This window comes from Talpa europaea (assembly GCF_964194135.1).
Source record: "Talpa europaea genome assembly, chromosome: 9".
NCBI lineage: Eukaryota > Metazoa > Chordata > Mammalia > Eulipotyphla > Talpidae > Talpa > Talpa europaea.
This window is the reverse complement of record NC_140076.1, coordinates 95203315-95227853: the sequence shown is the minus strand read 5'-3', so window position 1 is coordinate 95227853 and position 24539 is coordinate 95203315. Positions and strand designations below refer to the sequence as shown.

The window sequence follows — 24539 nt, the reverse complement described above, 5'->3', positions numbered from 1 at the left end:
TTACAAAGTAAACTAGCTTTCTTAATACCCATTTTTGTAGCTTTTTTGATAAAGGAAACAATCATATATCCTAAAAAGACCTGAGAAGTTGCTAACTTGATCTTTTGTAATATTACATTAGGCAGAGGTATGACAGAGATACAGTATGTGGCAAACATGAACAATTCTTGATCTTAAAAATGTACAGAGTTTGAATCTCCTTAGTTCTTAGTTCCTTACCCTTAGGTTTCTTTGGTTTCTACCCTTTACTGGATGTAACAATTTCTAACAACTTGATTCAATAACCCTTCACACTGCTATTCAATTTAAGTCACTAATCACATATGGTCATTTAAATTCTAGTTTTAATGAATTAAACTAAATCATAAGTTCAGTTCTCAGTCTCACTAGTTATAGTTCTAGTATTCAACATCCACATGGGCTATTGGCTACCATACTGTAGAGCTGACATATATCACCACTACCACCAATGCAGAAAGTTCTATAGGACATTCTAATACCCTAATACATAAAAAACAACCACAGGGAAATTTCCACATTGCAATTTAAGGCTGCTATACAGTGTTTTATTGCAACAGAGAAAACAAAACACATAAAAATATCAACCAAGGAACATTATTCATGAAAGTTTAGACTAAAATAGTTAAATTTTACTTTCAGAACCACTAAGCTACAGATGCTGGTTATGTCGACTCCTCAAAGGTAAGTTTCCCCATCTGTTACAATCAACATGCTGCCAGTTGTCTAAAGTCAGCTGTAAAAATTATGTTGAAATAAGAATAGAGCAGATTATCCTTTCAACTATCTAATGAAAAGATTTACAATTCAAGGTATCAAAAAACTCACGATGCATAGCAAAATATACAGAATAAAAATCCCTTTCCTTACCTGAGCAATGAGGCAATAGGAATATTTAAAAGATTAAATATATTGTTTCATTCAGAAGTTTAACCAGATGGTATCTATACTTCTACTTCTAAAATTGTGTGTTTCATCCTGATAGGTATAGATTTCCGTTAATGCTCATTAACATAAATATGCAGTATCAGGAAACAGGTGCACTCCTAATTCAAATATCTTGAATATTTTTAGCTCTTAAAAAAAAAATCCTGAAGGTGGGCAAATTAAAAAATGAGAATTCAAACATAATTTTTAAATATAGAAAACTAAAATTCAAAACCACAAAATTTCACCTTGTATTCCCTCTCAAGCTATCACAGCAAATGCTTAGAGTATGAACATTCCAAAATGAAAATATAACACATTTTGTTGAGAAATTTTAAATCAACTCTCTTCATGCCAAAACTCCTGAGTACCTAAAACTGTTACTCAAAATGACACCATGCAAAGCATCTTTGAACTTTTGAAACGGCCACTTAAAAATGTAAGTACATTTTACTTCAGCCACATAAAATACTGTTTAAATTCACTTATTTGCAGTTCACTGCCCAAAAAAGGAATTCTCGAGAGAATCAAACATGAAAATTGAAACCAGCCTGCAGGGAAGGTATACCGAAGAGTCACATGGAATCAATCTAAAGGAGAAAGTTAACAGCTACCGACTATCTGGAGTCAAATTAAATCAGGCACTATTTACATATTTCTAGTTCAGTACTGACCTCATATGGTGCTCTCTCATGTTATACAGGCCTACTGACGTTTTCACCGTTAAGTTAGTATTAAATGGGTTCTATCTTTAATCAAAGTCAAATGTCTTAAAGAATGGGCGAACATTCCATATCCTTTTTCCCATTGTTTATAAAGCCTCACTCTAAGTCAAACCACCCTGCTAAATCCATCTGCTCCCTCTATTTGCTTCCAAAGAAAAATGCTAGCAACCAAGAACACAGATTGTAAAACGCAGAGTTGAAGAGTTCTGGCATTACCAAAATATATTAAATAATCCTGACAAATTAATGAAAATCCCTTAAACCGCAATGACTTCAGTTATAAAAATGAACCCAATTATTACAAATCTACATCTGAGCAGGGATGAGGAAGACTGAATAGATACAAGAACTGCCTCTGATTTTCGGTAGAAAATACGAGCTACTCCTCCCCCATTTCACACTCTTCCTCGCACTTCTTTGCCGTAAGCTTTCAGGGTTTGCTCCCAGACTTCATTCAAGTGTCCCCCTTACCCCAGTATCCCTGCCCTTCTACTCTAACCCATGCTTCAATTTCATACAACTCCACCACCCTCCAAGCCCAAGCTGCTCCTTCCCTTTGAGCTCCCAAGGGCCCAGACAGTCCCTTCACTTTGCTCCCCATATCTCCCTCAGCCCCTATTTCCTAACGGCTCCTCCCCTCCGTTCCCCACCCCTAGCCACCAGGTTCATCCTGCCCCTCCAACCGCCTCCCGCCCCCAGGTTCCTTCCTGTCCCTCCAAACACATCTTCCCCGCCTCAATGTTTCATCTTGTTCCTCCAACCGACTTCCCTAATGCCCCACCGTTCCTTCAGCCCCTGTTTTCCCCAACACCCAGTGGGCTGCCCCTTCCTATCTATTCTTTTCAATACACACACACACACACACACACACACACACACGGCACCCACAGAACACACACAGGAGCGCCCACCCCCACCTCGAGCCTCCATCTTTCCCTTTTATACTTGCTTTCTTTCTTCTTCCTCCCCACCCCACCCCCCACCTCCCCCGGAAGAGTCGGCTCCCAGGCCAAGGTCTCTCACCTCATTCGGTCACTTCAGTGGTGCCAACCGCTTCATACAGGAAAAAACAACCAATCACGTCCCCGTGGGCGCTTCCTCTGCAAGCTCGAGCACTTACTGGGCACCTGCCCCACCGGGCACCCCGCACATACACACGCACAAACCGAGGTCCTGGGGACTGGGTTGGGGGTAGAGTGAGAGCGTTCTTACACCGGCCTCAAACACAGCCTACTTCCCTACAGCCCTTCGCCATTTTGGTTTCCCGCGGACTCCCGGTGCATTCTGGGAGCGCTGAGCCACTCCGGTGCCGAATGGCAGCTCTCCAGAGCCCCGAGGGGGCGGGGCCTGCGCCGCGAGCGCGGAAGAACACCGCTTCCTGCGTCTCCAAGCAGAGCTGAACAAAGAAGGACTCTTTAACGTCGCTGGGAGATAAGTCCTTCCGCCGCCGGCGCTAACACAATAGTGAGCGCAGCGCTCCTGGCCGTGGGCTGTGCTGCTGTGGTTTCGCTTATAAAAGAAAGTGTGGTGCCCAGCGTTCGCTTTGCATATGTTTTCTCTAAGAGATAGGGCAGTGCTGCTTACCTCTCACCGTTCCGATGTCCTTTCTGTGAAGAAAAACCTTAGATGAAGCGCTTTTCTTCTGTCTTCACTTTGAGGCCTGCTGATCAAATTTCTCCCAGCCGACCCTGGATGTCAGAATTGAATTTTGTTGGGCATTTATTGTCCAGCCTCAATTTCCTTTTCAGGAGTAGCTTATCTAGAAGGCTTTTGGACTTTTTCCACTTTCGGGGTGAAAGGTTTTTCTGTTTATCTACTTGGCAAATTCTTCCTGATTGTGATGAAATCTGAGAATAATCCCGTGCAGGGTTGCTTATTTTAGGAATAAAGAACTTTTTCATAGAGGCAAGACCCTCACCTGCAGATACCCTGCTGCCATCCGCGGCCCCAAGTGACAAACTGTGAGACTGTGCTTGTCTCTTTGGCTTGCACTTATACAGACCAACTCCACCCCCAGCCCCTACCCCGCTTAGTAGCCATGTGTGGTGCCTTTGTTTATAACTTTGTCAAAATATTTTAAAAATCACTTTATATTTTTGTCTCATATTACATCATAGGCATAATTAGTACCATGGATTTTTTTTCCTCTCTGGAAAAACATATCTTCATTTAAGTCATACATCTCCACTCTTCTGCTTCTCTTAATAGCCCTAATCAAATTTTAAGTCTGTCTTCTTAGTATGACTTTACTCTACCTGCTGCCTTTCAAATTTCAATTTCTTCGAATATAACTATGTTCATTCTAAGTTCATCTTAACTGCTTTTGGAAAGTTTTGACTTAAAATAAATGCAGTCCAAAATGAATAAAAATACCACACAATCAGGTATATTTGCTGCACAGTTAAGCATAAACATAGAGCGTTGTCAGTTGGGGAGAACATTTGTTCCAAGTTGTCGCCATTTCTATCAAGTGCTCCTAAGCCTTAACAACATCTAGTAATTTAATACCTCGCAGTCCGTCATCTCAATTTTAGAAATAATTAGAAAATTATTCTTTGCAGGTGTACACTCTACCTTTATTTTCCATTAACTGGTATAGATTTTTCTTTTTTTAAGATTAATGCATACAAGAAGTGGGGTACAGGGCCTCCCCTGGTGGTGCAGCTGTTGAGCGCTGGGCTGCGAAGTTGCCCGCAGCCTCTGCAACGCCGGTTTGATACCTGGCCGTGGAAAAGGGTCCCACATGGCGCGAAAGACCTCCCCTCAGCAGTGTATTTCGTCAGTCTGCCTGTTCTGTTCCCAACTCTGGCTCTGGTGAAGTCTCTCACCCTCCCGCACTTCTGACTGTACCCAGTGCTTGTATAAATAAATAAAATAAATCTTAAAAAAAAAAAAAGAACTGGGGTACAGGCCAGAGGTTGGGGGGGGGGCCTTGAAAAGATTCACCAGAGACAGAGTAGGAAACAGAACAGGCAGATTGACTGAAATACACTACTGAGTGGAGCAGCAGGTGAGTCAGGAGAGGTCTGCTGTGCCATATTGGTAGCTCCCCGGCCGGGGATCAAACTCCATGCTACAGTAGCTGCGGATAACTTCATAGGTTGAGTCTTAACCCCTTGTGCCACCAGGGAGGCCCTGGTTTAACTTTTGAACTCTAACCACACTAAAGTAATCTAATCCCTTATAGAGAAGTCAATGATGCCTGTCTATTCAAATATATGAATATTTTAATAAATGTATTGTTTTTCTATATAGCATATGAGTGCAAAAGTGTAATTTAATTTAAGGAAACTAGATGCTCAGGGAATCAAGTATACTGATGGAGTCTCAGTATAGTACAAACAACTCTTCTAATTGGGTTTAACTAAGCAATATCGATGGAATTGAACTAAAAATAAACAGATATCAGGGCCTCCCTGGTGGTGCAAGGGGTTAAGACGCAACTATGAACTCACCGCAGCCACTGCATCAGGTGTTCGATCCCCAGCCAGGGAGCCACCCACATGACACAGCAGACCTCTCCTGACTTGCCCGCTGGTCCCCTCAGCAGTGTATTTTCAGTCAATCTGCCTGTTCTGTTCCCTACTCTGTCTCTGATGAATCCTCTCACTCCTCACAAATCTGGCCTGTACCCCAGTTCTTGTATGTATAAATAAGTAAGTCTTTTTAAAAAAAGAAACAAATATCCTCAAGTCCCTCTTTATGTACAAAGCAAACTAACTTCAGTCACAGTAAACTGTACCCTTGTTATTATTTCTGTGCTGGTTATTAGGGTGATTCACAAAAATTCTGGTTCTCCTATCTTCCAGACACACATAGTAGAGTTATACCTTCTTCTGCCCTTGAAGTTAGGCATGATCATTAACTTGCTTTGACCAATAAAATGGAAGAGGAAGTGAAGTATATGTCTTCCTAGGAAAATCTTTTAAGAGGCAAAGACCCATTTCCCCCACCCCCTGCTATGGTGATCCTGGATACAAGTGTTGAGGTAGAACAGCTATCATTTTGGGTCTCTAAATGACAGCAATAAGCAGAGACTAGATTGTGTAACCTTCACCACAATCCAGTTTGAGAACATTTACACCACAAAGTATTCATTATGCCCATTTACAATCAATCATTGCTCTACTCCCATCCCCAAGCAATCTGTCTCTATAGATTTTTCTTCACTGAAGGAAATGGAATCATACAATATGTAATCTTTTGGTCTGCCCTCAGCAAAATGTTTTCAAGATTCATCCTTGTTTATGTGTCAGCATTTTTTTTTCTGTTGCTGAGTAGTACTCCATTGTATGAATATGCCATGTTTTATTTGTCTCCGCACCAGTTGGTGCACAATTGAATTGTTTCCAATTTCTGGCTATTATGAATAATGCTGCTATGAACATTTCTGTACAAGTCTCACATAGCTTTCTGTTTGTTGGATAGATTCCTAGAAGTGGAATTGCTGGGTTGTGTGGTAATTTTGTGGTTAATATTTTTAAGATATTACCAAACTGTTTTCCAAAGTGTCATTAAGGTGTGAGAGTTCCAGTTTAGTTACATCCTCACTAACACAGGTTATTGTCTTTTTTATTTTACTGATTTCAGTGTGAGTAATGTAGTTTCTCATTGTGTTTTCTTTTTTTCTTTTTTTAAAGATTTATTTATTTATCAAGAACTGGGGTACAGGCCAGAGGTGTGGGGGGTGAGAGGATTCATCAGAGACAGAGGATTCATCAGAACAGGCATATGGGCTGAATACACTGCTGATGGAAGCAGTGGGAGTCAGGAGAGGTCTGCTGCACCATGTGGGTCAGCTCCCTGGCCAGGGAGGGAACTCATACTGCAGTGGCTGTGGACAGCCCCATAGGCTGGTCTATATATATATATATATATATATATATATATATATATATATATATAAAATTCTTACATCATTTTTCATCTTTGCACAATGTATGCATTTTCATTATGGTTATATTCCCCATACAATTGCACGCCCCTCTTATTTTGACTCTAGTCCTTCCTCTCCCCCCCACCCCACCACCCCACCCCCAGTGTGTCTCTGGTTTATAGTTGCTAGTTGATTTTGATTTTTACATTGTATTGATTAGTCTTTCTTAACCCCTTGTGCCAGCAGGGAGGCCCCCTCATTGTGTTTTCTTTTTAAAAAAAAAAAAAAAAAAAGATTTATTTATTTATTTATACAAGCAGTGGGTACAGTCAGAAGTGCTGGAGGGTGAGAGAATTCACCAGAGCCAGAGTGGGGAGCAGAGGAGGCAGAAGGACCGAAGTACACTGCTGAGAGGAGCAGCGGGAGGCAGGAGAGGTCTGCGAGCCATGTGGGATCCTCGCCCGGCAGCTGGGGATTGAACCGGCGCTGCAGAGGCTGCGGGCAGCTTCGCAACCCAGCGCTCAACCGCTGTGCCACTGGGAAGGCCCTAATTGTGTTTTCAATTTGCATTTTCCCTAGTGGCTAACAGTGGTGAGCATCTTTTTGTGTGCTTATTAGTCATTCTTATATCTTCATTGGTGAAGTATCAACCCACATCTTTTACCCATTTTTTTGGACTGAATTTTTTTTTAAAGATTTTTTTTAATTATTTATGCATACAAGAACTGGGGTGTAGACCAGAGGTGCAGGGGTGAGAGAATTCACCAGAGACAGAGTGGAAAGCAGAACAGGAGGAACTACTGAAATACACTGCTGAGGGGAGCAGCGGGCAAGACAGGAGAGGTCTGCTGTGCCATGTGGGTTAGCTCCCTTGCCAGGAATCAAACTCATGTGGCAGTAACTGGCAATGGTTTGATAGTGCTGAGACTTTAACCCCTGCACAACCAGGAAGGCTTCAGTTGTCTTCTTATCATCAATTTATAAGAGATCTTTATATATCCCAATACAAATCCTTTCTCAGATAAATGATTTGCAAATATTTTTCTCCCAGTCTATAGCTTGTCTTTTCATTCTCTTGATGATGCTTGTTGAAGAACACAATTTTTTTTTAAATTTTGATGACATCCAATTTATCTCTTCTTAAATGCTATATGCCTCTTTCAAGATCACAAATATGTTTTCTTCTAGATGTTTTATAGGTTTAACTCTTGCATTGAAGGCTTGGACTCATTTTTTAAGGCTATGATGCATTTTGTGTACTCTGTAAGGTATGGGTCGTCTTTTTTTAAAAAAAAGATTTATTTGTTTATGCATACAAGAACTGGGGTACAGGCCAGAGGTGCAGGGGGGAAGAGGGATGAGAGGATTCACCAGAGACAGAGTGGGGAGCAGAACAAGCAGATTGACTGAAATACACCACTGAGGGGAGCAGCAGGCGAGACAGGAGCGGTCTGCTGTGCCATGTGTGTTAGCTCCCTGGCCAGGGATCAAACTCGCTGCGGCTACTAATAGCTTCATAGTGCTGAGACTTAACCTCTTGCACCACCAGGGAGTCCCAGTGTCAGTCATCTTTTTGCAAGTGACTATTAAATTCAAGAAATAAGTTTTTGTTGTGTTTAGAGTTGTAGTTTAGAGTTGTCTGTCACATAAGCATATTTTAGTCTACTCTGGCTGTTACAACCTAATGTTACAGAACTCTAACAGCTTTGAATGTTATGCCATAATAGAACCAAAATTGAAAAATATGTAAATTTGAGAATATTCAAAACATTAGGTATGTCTCAAAATTTAATGTTAAAAAGTCACAGGAATATTATAAACTGCAAAGTCTCAATTATTAGCTATTAGTATTTTATAGGAAAGGGCTAGAAGATCTTTAACATTGTTCACTGTGCAGAGGTAGAAATGAAAATATCCAGGCAAATCTGAGAGGTCAGAGAAGGCATTAAGTATCTGTAGTGTAAATAATTTTCAGTTTTTTCTGCCCTCTGCCATTAGGATTGCATGCCTAATGGGGGCACCTGCATTTTGTTACATTGTTATTTGCAGTTGTGTTGTTTACTCTTATGGGCCATGGCTGTGCCGTTAGGATTGCATGCCTGATGGGGCACCTGCATTTTTGTTATTTTCAGTTGTGTTGTTTACTCTTGTGGGCCATGGCTGCAGTATTGGTCTATTTGCCAGGAGAAGCAGAGGCAAGAGAGAGAACAAAAGAGAAGGCCAGAGAGCCAAGAAAGAGGAAAAAGCAAAGACTTGCCTGGGGCAGGGAGGCCTATTGGCCTCCTGCCCCACTCATTTCCCCCCACACCCTTGCCTGCTGTGTACTTGGTTGCTGCACTACATGTAAAAGCTCAATAAAAGCCTGGGAAAGCCACCGAGGGCTCCAGGACTCTCCTTTACCCGGCCTGCTCCTATCGTTGAAAACCTGCTCTGTGCCCTTCCTGGCATGATAACATTGTTGTAGAATTTGCTGTCATTGGTCTGAAAAGGGAAGTAGATCTGAAGCATAAAAAAAAAAAAGAATGTTTCCATAATATCCATAATAATCAAATTGAGAAGATTCATTAAAATTCTCATTTTATCCAAAGTTTAAATGTCCACTTATAACAAAAACACTTATTTCAAACACAGTAATTTTGTTATAAAATAGGTAGACAGTAACTTTGGACTCCCTGTATAATACATCTTAAAATACAGATGCCCATTAGCAATTTATTGTCTGTCATTTCCAAATTCACCCTTCACTCCTTGCTTTGTGAAAAATGGATGTATCTTTTAAATAGTTTCCTGGGCCTCCCTGGTGGCACAAGGGGTTAAGATGCAACCTATGAAGCAATCCACAGCCATTGCAGCACCAGTTCCATCCCTGGCAGGTCAGGTTGCTACCCACATGGCACAGCAGACCTCTCCTGTAGTGCCCGCTGATCCCCTCAGCAGTGTATTGCAGTCAATCCGCCTGTTCTGCTCCCCTCTCTGTCTCTGGTGAATCCTCTCACCCCTCACACCTGTGGCCTGTACCCCAGTTCTTGCATGTATGAATAAATAAATCTTAAAAAAATAGTTTTCCTTCACCAGTTGGCAGAATATTAAGCTTTGTCAAAGGAGGATGCTGAAGAGACATTCATTATAAAGCACTTTTTTTTTTTTTACTGATTCCAAAGTGCTCCATAGGTTCTCAGCAACCTCCTGCAGTGTGCACAATTTCCCCTGAGCTTGGATGCTATAACACATGTACCTTCCTCTGTCTTGTTGAATCATCTCCCCCTTACCCCAAACCCAGAAGAATTTGCATGTGCTGCCATCAAGTCATATTAATGTTGTCTTGGCAGTCAAAAATTCAAGGTGAGTGATTGAAAAGGGTGTGTACAGTCAAAACAAATCACTCAGTGTCATAAGATATCCATCTTATGACATAAACTTGAAAGATAAATTACCAAAAAGGGGGGGGGGGAGGAGAGGAGGAGATAAGAAAAAGAGGAGAAATTATTCAGTGGTAATTTTCAAGATAAAACTTGCCTTTTCTGCTTCATACTGCTAAATTGTCTTCTCAGCATTCAAAGATGAGGACAAGGTAAGAGAAGCAGCACAGGTGAGAGAGTAACAGAGGCTGGAACCCTGCTGAAAAGAAAACCTCAGTTGCCCTCCAGGCTCTGTCACTTTATTAGCTGAGTAATCTTAGGCGAGTTTCCTAAACTCTCACTGCTTAAGCCTCATTGTGGATTCAATGGGGAGGATAAGAATATCGACACTAAACCTTTATCATATGGAATAAATGAAATATTATGATTAAAAACCCTTTATTGGAGCCTCCCCTGTGGCACAGGTGGTTGAGCGCCACACTGTGAAGCTGTCCGTAGCCTCTGCAGCGCCGGTTCGATCCCGGCCGGCCAGTGAGGGTTCCACATGGCGTGGCAGACCTCTCCTACCTTGCCCGCTGCTCCCCTCAGCAGTGTATTTCGTCAGTCTGCCTGTTCTGTTACCCGCTCTGGCTTTGCTGAATCCTCTCACCCTTTCCCACATCTGGCCTGTACCCCAGTTCTTGTATAAAATAAATAAATATTTTTTAAAAATTAAAAAAATAAAAACCCTTTATTGGACCGTCCCTGGTGGCACAAGGGGTTAAGTGGCAGCACTATGAATCTAGCTGCCGCACAAGTTCAATCCCCGGCCAGGGTGCTGACCCACATGGTGCAGCAGACCTTTACTGTCTCACCCTGTGCTCCCTTCAGCAGTGTATTTCAGTCAGTCTGCCTGTTCTGTTCCCCACTCTGTCTCTGGTGAATCCTCTCACCCCCCACACACACCTCTGGCCTGTACCCCAGTTCTTGTATGCATAAATAAATAAAACTTAAAAAAATTGAATCTGGGTGCAATGGCATAATAAGGACTTAAAGATACAACACAAATGTGTAGAGATATGAAAATGCATGATGAGGAATGAAAACAAATTTAGTGGAACCTAGCATAAAGAATAAAAATAAAGACAGAACAATGATTGGATCTTATTGTGATAAACACCATATGACAATGACATTAGTCAAAACTATTTTTTTATTGCAAGGGTCATGATTGCAACCTGAATAAGCCTTGGGAGGAAAGAACCCTTGCCAGAAAGACAGCAGGATTTTCTGTCTGCCTGCCTCTCTCTCTCTCTCTCTCTCTCTCTCTCTCTCTCTCTCTCTCACACACACACACACACACACACACACACACAAATACATACACATGCACTTTGTCTTGTTTCTGCTCTTAGATGAATGGTGTTTTATTTAGTGGAGACTCTACATTTTACTATAGAAACCTATTAAGAAAGGGGAATTTAAGTCTTTACGCCCCATCTCCACTCCACAGCTTGAAGTTCCAGTCTCTCAAAAAGAATCCCAAGGGCCTCCCAGGTGGTGCAGAGGTTAAATGTCAGCACTATGAAGCTAAACGCAGCCACTACAACACGAGTTCAATCCCTGGCAGGGGAGGTAACACACATGGCACAGAGGACCTCTCCTGTGTTGCCCACTGCTCCCCCCACCAGTATATTTCAGTCAATCCTCCTGTTCTGCTCCCCATTCTGTCTCTGGTGAATCCTCTCACCCCTTGAACCTTTGGCCTGTACCCCAGTTCTTGTATGCATAAATGAATAAACCTTTTTTAAAAAAATCCCAAGTCATATTCTTTTTTTTTTTTAAGATTTATTTATTTATACAAGAACCGGGGCACAGGCCAAAGGTTCAGGGGGTGAGAGGATTCACCAGAGACAGAGCAGGGAACAGAACAGGCAGACTCGCCGGCTGGCCGGGATCAAACTCTAGCTGCAGAGGCTGCGGACAGCTTCACAGTGCGGCACTCAACTGCCTGAGCCACCAGGGAGGCCCCCAAGGCGTATTCTTATGGGTTAGGTTAGATTTGAGTCATATACCCAACCTGGATCAGGTATCATAGGTAAGATGAGACATTATATTCGACAAAATTGATCAATGCCATTCTCTGAAGCCAAAGAGATTGAGTCTTTTATTAGTTATAATAAGAAGCAGATAATTGGGGCCTCCCCCGGTGGCGCAGCGGTTGAGCGCTGGCTTGCGAAGCTGCCCGCAGCCTCTGCATTGCCAGTTTGATCCGCGGCCACCAGGTGAGGGTCCCACATGGCGCGCCTGCTCCCCTCAGCAGTGTACTTCATCAGTCTGCCTGCTCTGCTCTCCGCTCTGACTCCGGTGAATTCTCTCACCCTTCCGTGCTTCTGACTGTACCCAGTGCTTGTATAAATAAATAAATAAATCTTAAAAAAAAAAAAAAAGAAGCAGATAATTGGAGTTGAAGTTGTTTACCCAGAAAGTGTTATTCTGGGCTGACAAAATGCTTTGAGTCTACTAACATGAAACGAAGTTTTAACTTCTATAATAATAACAATAATAATAGTGATAATAACATTTATTATTTATCCTCTGTCAAAATGTGTGGAAAGCATGTTATTCTATTTAATCTTCCCAACAATTCTACGAAGAATATTACTAATTCCTATTTGATATAAAGCAACTGAGATACTCTGGATCACACCACAGCAAACACAGATTTGAATCCAATTTTTTTTTAACTCTAAAGACCACTCTTTAACCACTAACTTAATAAAAATAAGATAATTATCAGAGGATTTGACATAAACTCATTATTTAGAAACATCTCTTTGGTAGTGGTGTGGAAATTGGACTCAAAAGGGGAAATAATGCAAATAAAGAAGACACTGCAGCTGTCCAGGTGAGTAATGGATGAAGGTTCATGCAGAGAAGAGAGAAGAGACTCTAGACAGTTAAAAGGAGCAACAAAACTTGTCAGTCATTGGAAGAAATATGTGAAAATGAATTGATTTAAGAATAACCTTTGAGGTTGATGTCTTGAGTGAGATGACAGATGATGACTATGTTTCTTTGTTCCTTCTTCCTTCTTTCTTTCTTCCTTGATTCATTTTAACAAAGATGAGAGGTGGCTGGCTTTGAATATAATCAAGAAAGAAAGTAAAACAGTTTGAGGGGAAAACTAACGAAATTAGTTCCTGAGTTTAAGCACCCGTGGGATATTAAATTGAGTATGTCCAACCGGCAGCTGGAATAGCATCTGGGACTCAAGAAAGAAGACTGGCATTAAATGGGAAGCTACACAAATACAAGCCTTGGTATTGCAGTTCAGTTTCCTCATTAATGCACTTCTCCTCAATTCCTGTGCTAGGGACAAGGCCTTGGCAAAATAGAAATTATAATGGAGGCAGAAAATATTTAATTTTATAATCTTAGATATTCAGATTTAATTTTACAAAATATACATATAGAAACTGGAGTTTTTAAAGGATTGTCCACAAAAGAATACAGCAATGAACAAAAAGGATCCACTTGGGGTTCTTGTTTCATCAATATCATCCAATAATAATGAATGTTCTGGCCTCCCTGGTGGTGCAAGGGGTTAAGTGTCAGCACTATGAAACTATCCGCAGTCACTGCAGCACGAGTTTGATCCCCGGCCAGGAAGCTACCCACATGGTGCAGCAGACCTCTTTTGTCTTGCCAGCTGCTTGCCTCGGGTGTATTTCAGTCAGTCTTCCTGTTCTGCTTCCCACTGTCTCTGGTGAATTCTCTCAGTCCCCGCACCTCTGGCCTGTACCCTAGTTCTTATATGAATAAATAAATAAATCTTTAAAAAAAATGAATGTTGTTCAGAATGGTTATCTCAATATGATAAAAATTTTCCTTCTTCGTGTCCCTCTATATTTCCTAATTTTCCACTCTTGTAATATTTGGAATGTTATTTAAAAAGCATATGGGGCAGTGACATAGATGTCTGGTTATGTGAACTATGAGAACATTCAGATGTTACAAAACTCAAAACGTCCAAACTACAAAAACATAAATTCTTTGGTGGAGCTCTCCAGGGTACTGGACTGTTTTTCGTGATACTCTGATCACTAAAACAGATTCCTATGTCTCCCTTCTGACCTTTTTTTTTTTTTTTTTTAATAGAGGCATGTTTTTTTTATTTATTTATTTGTTTGTTTTTTTGTTTATACATGCACTGGGTACAGTCAGAAGTGTGGGAGGGTGAGAGAATTCACCAGAGCCAGAGCAGGGAGCAGAACAGGCAGAAGGACCAAGTACACTGCAGAGGGGAACAGCGGGCGGCAGGAGAGGTCTGCGCGCCATGTGGGACCCTCCTCCGGTGGCCGGGGAGCAGCCGGGGATCGAAACAGCGCCGCAGAGGCTGCGGGCAGCTTCGCAACCCAGCGCTCAACCGCTGCGCCACCGGGGAGGCCCCTTCTGATCTTTTTGTCCTTGGTCTACAGTGAATCCTGACTTTCTGATAAGCTGGCTGCTTAAAGATATCTTAACTGGCAACTTTTTTCTCTAGATGAGTTCGTTAAGCATTCTTTTTATGCTGATTCCTTAAAAATCTATAGAACTAGTAATTCTTTTCCCACACAAGCTCAACTGTTTCATTTCTATTACCACTAGATTTCATGCATTGACTTAACAAATATTACTGAGTATAAACACAACATAAAATTCAAAACTATAAAACTTCCAAAAGATAACATAGGAGAAAATCCTGTGTGTCTTGGGTTTAGCTATTTGAAATGCAATACCAAAATCATGCTTCGTGAATTTAGGAGTTGATAAGCTGAATATTCTGAAAATTAACTTCATTCTGATAAAGATACCATAAAGAGAATGAAAAGAAAATTAAGGAAGTGGGAGAAATATTTGAAAAACACAAATCTGGTAAAGGACTTTCATTGAAAATATATATATGAAAGAAATCAACCTGAAAAAGCTACATACTGTATGGGTTCAACAGTATGATATTCTGGAAAAGCCAAAATTAGAGAGGGTAAAAACATCAATGGTCACCAAGGGTTAGGGAGGAAGAAGGGAGGAATGGATAGAAGGTGTACAAAGGATGTTTCCAAAATGACAAAACTCTTCTGTATGACAGCATAATAGTGGATCATGACATTATGCATTTGTGAAAACCTGTAAGACTATACAACACAATGAACCTTAATGTAAACTATGGAGTTCAGTTAATAACAATGCTTCAATATTGGTTCATTAATTGTAGCAGATGTACCACACTACAGAAACATAATAGGGGAAATCTGGAGAACGGGTTGCCCAAGGAGAGAGGAATTATGTGACCATGCTGTACAATTTAATTTTCCTGTAATCATAAAACTGTTCTAGAAGTTCAAATTTGTTATTAAAAAAACAGAATTGAGAGGTATTACATGTCAGCACTAAGAACTGGGGGTTTTGCTTTCCTGGTGTTTACAATGTAGTGTGTAGTGATATAGGGACAGCAGACACAAATGAAATAGTGACACAAATAAATGTATAATTACACACAGCCCTGAGTGAAAGCTTCATAGGGCTATGAGAGCTTATACTTAATCTTGAGGGTTAGAGAAGTTTTCCCTAAGAAAGAGATATTAGAAATATGATCTCAAAGATGAATAGGTATTAACTAGGTGTGTGTAATTTTTTTCCAGTGGATGATGATAATTTCTACCTATATATCTCATTATTACTTTCCCTTTCACTCCGACTACATTGTGAACTCAGTGTAGGTGATGAGTATATTAAATTTCACAATAATGTGAACATTATTGGGTTGAATTTTGTTTTAGAGCACTAATAGTTTTATTTACTTCTGTTTGAATTAACTATAGTGTATAATGTCAAAACAATAATATATCATCAGGTTACAAATATCCATGTACAGATGATGTCAAGAGTGATCACATAACCTCTAGATGTATAAAGACCACAAGTATATATTCAGAATTGTGAATGGAATAAGGATTCCCACAGTATTAACCTACCTTCAACAAGGTGTGCAAATAAAGAGAGTGAAACACAATCTATCCTATACATTTTTCACAATCTCAATTGCTGTAACATGAGAAATTATTACTTAAGGTAAAAACCCTCAATTGCTTTTAGACCATGAAAGTCCATCAGTTTACAGTTGAAGGCTTCTATACATTCAGAATATTTGGTACTTTTATGGACAAGTCCCACTGTTTAAGGCTACTGCATTGTAACCTTGGAAGTAAATTGTTCAGTCATGACATAACTGTTGCTTTAAACTTAATTTTCCTTTTATTTCTAAGGACTTCCATAAAAGTTCTTAGAATAGTCCTCTGAAAACATAAAACATATCTCACTGTAATATGATATTAAATTTTTCCGCCTGGCTTTTCACAAAAATAAAAAAAATGTACAAGCCAATAGTTTTCTCAAATACGTATTTTTCCAATGATAAGACATTGATTATTTCTTGAAAAATATAGAAAAGTACATAACACAAAGTAACAAAATTTAAAATTTCTCATAAACTACATAAATACCACTAATATTTTGGTGTCCACAGGACCATACAAAATGCATCTTTTATCAGCCTCCCTGGTGGCGCAAGGGGTTAAGACGCAACCTATGAAGCTATCCACAGCCACTGCGGTACGAGTTTGATCCCCTACCAGGGAGCTACCCACATGATGCATCAGACCTCTCCTAACTCGCCCGTTTCTCCCCTCAGCAGCGTACTTCAGTCAATCTTCCTGTTCTTTTTTTTTTTTTTAAAGATTTATTTATTTATACATTCAAGAACTGGGGTACAGGCCAGAGTTGTGGGGGGTGAGAAGATTTACCAGAGACAAAGCAGAGAACAGAACAGGCGGATCTACTGAAATACATTACTGAGGGGAGCAGTGGGCGAGTCAGGAGAGGTCTGCTGCGCCATGTAGGTAGCTCCCTGGCCGGTGATCAAACTCGAGCTGCAGTGGCTGCGGACAGCTTCATAGGTTGTGCCTTAACCCACTACGCCACCGCGGAGGCCCCCAATCTGCCTGCTCAGTTCCCCGCTCTGTCTCTGGTGAATCCTCTCACCCTCCACACCTCTGACCTGTACCCCAGTTCTTGTAAACATAAATAAAACAAATCTTTTTTAAAAATATATCTTTTATTTTTTTAAAGATTTATTTATTTATGCAAACAAGAGCTGGGGCACAGGCCAGAGATGCGGGCGGGTGAGAGGACAGAGACAGAGTGGGGAGCAGAACAGGCAGACTGACTGAAATTCACTGCTGAGGGGAGCAGCAGGCGAGACAGGAGAGGTCTGCTGCACCATGTGGGTTTCTCCCTGGCCGGCCCAGGATCGAACTCATGCTGCAGAGACTGCAGACTGCCCCATAGAGAGGTGCTTAACCCTTTGCGCCACCAGGGAGGCCCTAAAAAAATGCATCTTTTAGGGCGTCCCTGGTGGTGCAGGCAGTTGAGCACCGCACTGTAAAGCTGTCCGCAGCCTCTGCAGCGCTGGTTCGATCCTGGCCAGCCCGCGAGAATCCCACATGATGAGCAGACCTCTCCTGTCTCGCCCACTGCTCCCCTCAGCAGTGTATTTCTGCCTGTTCTGTTCCCTGCTCTGTCTCCAGTGAATCCTCTCACCCTCCCACACATCTGGCCTGTACCCCAGTTCTTGTATAAAAATAAATAAATTAAATTAATTAATTAATTAAAAATGCATCTTTTAAGAGGAAGAAAGAAATGAGGCATCCATGTTTCATGTAAATTGGAAGTATAAAATAGTGGAAGTGTCATAAATATATTTTTTATATTTTCTGGTACTAATTTTGGAGATTACTGATAAATAGCTTCCAGATGCTAGAAGTAAAGATGAAGGGAAATAGATCTTTAATTCCCATTCTCAAGAAAAGATTTGTTAATTTTAAAAGAAGCTTACAATATGACTAATTACAAAATATCACCATAAAGATGAATAAAAGGTAAACTCCTTATATTTAGTTATATTTGTAAACTGAGGAAGAACATCAAAAACATAATATATAGGGCCTCCCCGGTGGCGCAGCGGTTGAGCGCTGGGTTGCGAAGCTGCCCGCGGCCTCTTTGGCACCGGTTAGATCCCCGGCTGCTCCTCGGCCACCGGAGGAGGGTCCCACATGGCGCGCAGACCTCTCCTGCCGCCCGCTGCTCCCCTCAGCAGTGTACTTCGGTCCTTCTGCCTGCTCTGCTCCCCGCTCTGGCTCTGGTGAATTCTCTCACCCTCCCGCGCTTCTGACTGTACCCAGTGCATGTATAAACAAACAAACAAAACAAACAAATAAATAAATAAAAACATGCCTCTATTAAAAAAAAAAAACATAATATATACAACACAAAGAATGAATCCTAATGCAAATTATAGACTTCAGTAAATAATAGTGTGTCAATAATGGTTCATCAATTTTATTTATTTATTTATTTTTTAATTTAAGATTTATTTATTTATTTATACAAGCACTGGGTACAGTCAGAAGCACGGGAGGGTGAGAGAATTCACCAAAGCCAGAGCGGAGAGCAGAACAGGCAGACTGACGAAGTACACTGCTGAGGGGAGCAGTGGGCAGCAGGAGAGGTCTGTGCGCCATGTGGGACCCTTCCCCAGCAGCCGGGGATCGAACCAGTGCTGCAGAGGCTGTGGGCAGTCTCGCAACCCAGCGCTCAACCACTGCGCCACCGGGGAGGCCCAATGGTTCATCAATTTTAACAAATGTGCCACACCTATAGGGCATGTTAATGCTGGTGAAAACTAAAGGGCTCATGTCTATTGATTCCTCTTCCTCTGCTGTGTCCTTAATTAATAACGACAGCACTCCTTCCTTAGTCTTTTTCTTTTTTATTCTTTAGTCTATTTTTCCCAAATTAGTAAATCCACTTTCATACCTTCAATCATTATTTTTATCATCCATCATTTATTTTCTTCCCTTCTGCCACTAAAAATACCTCCTCTCCCTGTGTTCCCTTCTTCACTCTGTCTACCATGCTCTTTCTTTTTTTAAAAAAAGATTTTATTTATTTTTGCATAGAAGAACTGGGGTACAGGCCAGATGTGCGGGTGTGTGTGTGTGTTCACCAGAGACAGAGTGCGGAGCAAAACAGGTAGATCTACTGAAATACACTGCAAAGGGGAGCAGCGGGTGAGACAGAAAACATCTGCTATGCCATAACTGGGTTAGCTCCTTGGCTGGGGTTCGAACTTAGGCCACAGAGGTGATAGCACTGGTACTTAACCCCTAGGCTACCTGGGGAGCCCCTTATGTCTACCATTTTCTTTCTTTTTTTTTTCCTAAAGATTTATTTATTTATACAAGAACTGGGGTACAGTCAGAGGTGCTGGAGTGTAAGAGAATTCACCAGAGACAGAGCGGGAGCAGAACAGGCAGGCGGACTGAAGACAAGGCTGAGGGGAGCAGCAGGCAAGGCAGGAGAAGTCTGCTGCGCCATGTGGGTTTCTCCCTGGCCGGCTGGGAATCGAATCTGCTCTGCAGATTCTGCGGACAGCTTCACAAAACGGTGCTCAAACTGCTGCGCCACCCAAGAGGCCTATGTCTACCATTTTCTATCCCTCTTCCACTTTCCATTTCAGGCACATCAGTTGAATATGCTGTGTTTTTACTTACCTCTCTGCCTTGTTTCATGTTGTGCCATGATAATCAAACTTTGAGAAAAACTGACTTACAAGATTTGTTGAACTAAGTGAAAACATTATTGTGGTTGGTTATCTGCAAGAAACTTTGCTGTTTATAATTTAATGTGAATAGGATTTTAGTATTGAGAGTAATGAATTGCTTGTTAAGTCAACAACAAGCATTCAACTTAATATATAATCAAAATAAAACATAAACAGAATTATAAGATCTGTTGAAATACACAAAGACTGGTAATACTATTTTCAAAATATCATCAAAGGAAATTGAGTCTCAAATAACCCAAAAAAAGTAAAGCTAGTTGTCGCCAACCAGACAGCAGATGAAGTTCTCTGCCATTAACAAAGACAAGACTTGAAGACTCAAAGTCTAAATGGATATGCAGGGGGGGAGACAGGGGAGAGCCATCGAGAGCAGCTCTGCCTTTCACTCTCCCAGCCCAAGCTTTTATTAAAGATATGAACAAAAGAACAAGAAAATAGCATGCAACTGTGTTTTTGCTTATACAGATTAATAAGTTACTGCTGAAAACAAGTTTTCCTGGTTAGTAGGGAACATGTGCAGAAGTCAGCACATCCTCAGAGAACAGGAGTCAATTCTGCTAAGAAGTTCTGTTTGCAGAACTTCTAACATCCTGGAACTCCTTATGCAGAGCAAACAGGACTTCTCCAAAAACTCTAGCTCTCTGCAGGGCAGCAGGCTCCCAACAGTTAGTGAGTAAAATTTCATTACTGTTTCTGTAGAACTTTTCAATGGACGATTATTTGGATAACTCAGCATAACTATTTTACTTCACATCAGAGCTACATTTTTTTGTGAAAAACCAAATATTCATGAAGACCACAAAAGAAGAGGTATCACAACATGGATTTTTGTTTTTGTTTTTCACAAGAGCAAGGCTTTCACCACCTCATGAATTTCTGGTCACTACCACACAAATAAAACTGATTATCTTTTTTTTTTTTTAAATATTTATTTATTTATTTATATAAGCACTGGGTACAGTCAGAAGCGCGGGAGGGTGAGAGAATTCACCAGAGCCAGAGCAGGGAGCAGAGCAGGCAGACTGAGGAAACACACTGCTGAGGGGAGCAGCGGGCGTGGCAGAGGTCTGTCGAGCCATGTGGGACCCTCACTGGTGGCCGGGGATCGATCCAGCGCTGCAGAGGCTGCGGGCAGCTTCGCAGCCAAGCGCTCAACCGCTGCGCCACCGGGGAGGCCTGATAATCTTTTTTTTAAAAAAAAGGGTAATGCAATTTTTAAAATATGCAGCAAATCATATTTATTAGTTTGAAGTAGAAGAAAAAAAACTTTAGTTAATTAGTATATTTGGAGATAAAGACAGAATTTTATAGCATAGAATATAAACCTAATTACTTAAAATTCAAAGGAGTCTTCTGAGGCAGACTGAAGTTGAACTTCAACATCAGCACCAGATGTAGAGATATAAAAATACACAGTATGATCAAGAACAAACACAAATCCCTCTTTTCTTCCTTTTTCCTTTCTCTAACAAAGGTTAATTTAGTCCTTATTATGTGTCAGGAATCCTAACCTCATACTAAGTGAAGGAAAGTGCAAATAAAAATTGCAATACAGGACCATCCTGGTGGCGCAAGGGGTTAAGACGCAGCACTATGAAGCAATCCACGGCCACTGCAGAGCGAGTTAGATCCCAGGCCAGGGAGGTGACCCACATGGCGCAGCAGACCTCTCCTGACTCACCTGCTACTCTCCTCAGCTGTTTATTTCAGTCAATCTGCCTGTTCTGTTTCCCACTCTCATCCCCCACACCTCTGACCTGTACCCCAGTTCTTATATGCATAAATAAATAAATCTTAAAAAAAAAGTTGTATAGGAAGAATGGAAGAGGAAAGTGAAGTTAGTATATGGAGAGGGTGAGTCCTTACCTCAAAGGTGACCAAAGTGTTAGGGTGACAGATGGCAAGCAAGGTGCACACCACTAAGGAGTGTGCAGGGAATACTGAGTAAGCCTGTCCTGTTGGAAGAAGCAGTTTGTGTTGAGAATCAGGTAATATATATTTAGAAATATAAGCTGGCAAAGGAAAGTTTATGCCTTGGAATCAAGTTCCTTGGAAACTTCAAATTTCTAGTTAATCTGTTATCACTGTGAAAAAGGGCATATATTAAAGGGTGCTTTCACCCTCTAACCTGCCATTAGGATTTCAGAGACTGAGATCCACATGGGAACATCAAGGAATAACAACAGATGCGAACCAGAACACTCAAACCTCATAAATGACTCCGATCTCTTCCTTCTTCTCCTACTTTGTCCCCTTACCTACATTGCTTGTCTCTCAAGTAGAAGTAGTCTGAAACATAAAGATGATGGACCTCCCCGGTGGCGCAGTGGTTGAGCGCTGGGTTGCGAAGCTGCCAGCAGCCTCTGCAGCGCCGGTTCGATCCCCGGCTGCTCCCCGGCCACCGGAGGAGGGCCCCGCATGGCGCGCAGACCTCTCCTGCCGCCCGCTGCTCCCCTCAGCAGTGTACTTCGGTCCTTCTGCCTGCTCTGCTCCCCGCTCTGGCTCTGGTGAATTCTCTCACCCTCGCGCGCTTCTGACTGAACCCAGTGCATGTATAAACAAAACAAACAAATGAATAAATAAATAAAGCATGCCTCTATTAAAAAAAAAAAGATGGCTTAGTATTTATTGGTACAGGACAGCAAAGTAAAGAAGACATTTATTTTCTGTTTATATCTTGAAGGTAGAATCATGTGTTTGTTTTGATATAACAAATCTAAAACTGTTACTCTCTAATGAAGATATCACAATAAATAAGAAAAGAATTCAGTGAAAGATCAGGTCATAAAGTTAGCATAGAAAATTCACTAGATTTTTTTGTTACAAATAAAAACCAATTCAAAGATATAATAGAAGATCCCATTTACAAAAAGAGAGAGAGAGAGAGAGAGAGAGAGAGAGAGAGAGAGAGAGAGAGAGAGAGAAACAAGAATACCTTGGTATGAACAAGAAATATCCAAAATTTCTACAAGGCAAACCATAAAATACTATTGAAAGATACAAAAATAAACCTGAACAAATGAAGAGACAAACTGTTCTTAGGAAAACTCACTTCATAAAAATGTTAGTTTAAGTTGTTGAGTAAAGTTAATTTAAGTCCATTAATAATGAAATTTCTTTTTTACTCAAACTAGATATTTACATAATGTTAATTTGCAATAATAAACATAGTAACCAGAAAAATCTAAAAGAGAAGAAATAAGAAAGGGGGCTAGCACTACCAGATATAAGAACACATTACAAATCATTCATAATTTTAAAAAATGTAGTGTTAGCACATAGGAAGGTAGACTAATTGTATACTATAGAAATCACAATAAATCCCGAAGTAGACCCAAATGAAGAAGAAATTAAGCAAAATTATAAAGACAGCTCTTCGAATCAGTGGATAGAATGTGCATTTTTTTTAAAAATGATGATGGAAGAAGTAAATGACCATATGGAAAAAAATACAATTGAACCCACTCTTTGTACTATTTACCAGAATGAATTGTAATGGGATTAGAGCTTTTATTTTATTTTATTTATTTATTTTTAAATATTTATTTTATTTATTTATATAAGCACTGGTACAGTCAGAAGTATGGGAGGGTGAGAGAATTCACCAGAGCCAGAGCGGGGAGCAGAGCAGGCAGAAGGACCGAAGTACACTGCTGAGGGGAGCAGTGGGCGGCAGGAGAGGTCTGCGCGCCATGTGGGACCCTCCTCTGGTGGCCGGGGAGCAGCCGGGGATCGAACCTGCAGAGGCTGCAGGCCGCTTCGCAACCCAGCGCTCAACCGCTGCGCCACCGGGGAGGCCCAAGCTTTTAAATTAAAAAGAAAATTAGTTAATTTCTCTGTAATCTGGGACTAGAGAAAAAGTTCCTATTTGGAAGCAGTAAGGAAAAAGATTACTATATTTGATTACATTAAAAAAAAACTTTAATTTACTTGCAGAAGACCTATACATCAATTAGCATTGTGAGCTTAGTTGGCACTAGGTATGAGCTGTCAGCCTCTACATTTGCCCCTGATGGAAGAGATTTCAAGTTGAATATACTATGAGGTTTGTGGAAATAGTAGTTACTGGAATCAAATGTAAAAATGACATTGTCTTGGGGTAGAAAAATTAATCCTTTTTAAACTCTGCGAAGAGGATTCCAACAAACAACTTTTTAACATTGATCAGCGTGTTGGAATGGCAGTAGCAGGTTTGTTGGCAGATGCTTGTTCTTTAGCAGATATTGCAAGAGAAGAAGCTTCCAACTTTAGAGCTGACTTTGGCTATAACATTCCACTAAAATTTCATGTCAGGTTCTACAGTGTGAATGAAGGTGCATAATTTTACATGACTGACCCCTCTGTTGTTTCATATGGTTACTGGGGCTATGCCATTGACAAAGCAAGACAAGATGCAAAGACAGACGTAGAAAGCTTCGGAAGAAAGAAATGATCTGCTAGGATGCTTCTAAAGAAGTTATAAAAATAATTTATTTGTACAATTCATGATGAATTTAGAGATAAAGATTTTGAACTATGGCCTCCCTGGTGGTTCAAGGGGTTAAGTCTCAGCACTATGAAGCTATCGGCAGCTACTGCAGCATGAGTTCGATCCCCAGCCAGGGAGGTGACCCACATGGCAGAGCAGATCTCTCCTGCCTTATTTGCTGCTCCCCTCAGCAGTGTATTTCAGAAGATCTGCCTGTTCTGCTCCTCACTCTGTGTCTTGTGAATCCTCTTACCCACCCCTACACCCCAGCTCTTGTGTGCATAAATAAATCAAATAATTTAAAAAAAGATTTTAAATTAGAGTTCAACTGGATTTGTGAATTAAGTAAGCAAAGAACATGAAATTGTTGCAAAAGATATAAGGGAAGAAGCAGAGAAATAGACTAAGAAATTTTGATGGTAAGTAAAAGAAAGGACCAAAAATAACATTTACTTCAGCATCT

The 24539-nt window shown here is 40.9% G+C and overlaps 1 pseudogene across 1 annotated transcript; it reads left to right on the top strand.

Moving 5' to 3' along the window:
* Positions 1 to 685: 685 nt before the first annotated feature.
* LOC311176789 (proteasome subunit alpha type-3-like) lies at positions 686 to 24096 on the top strand (annotated as a pseudogene). Its single transcript has 4 exons — positions 686 to 702; positions 2734 to 2976; positions 12729 to 12792; positions 23545 to 24096. The product of its transcript is annotated as a proteasome subunit alpha type-3-like (transcript).
* The last annotated feature ends 443 nt before the right edge of the window (positions 24097 to 24539 follow it).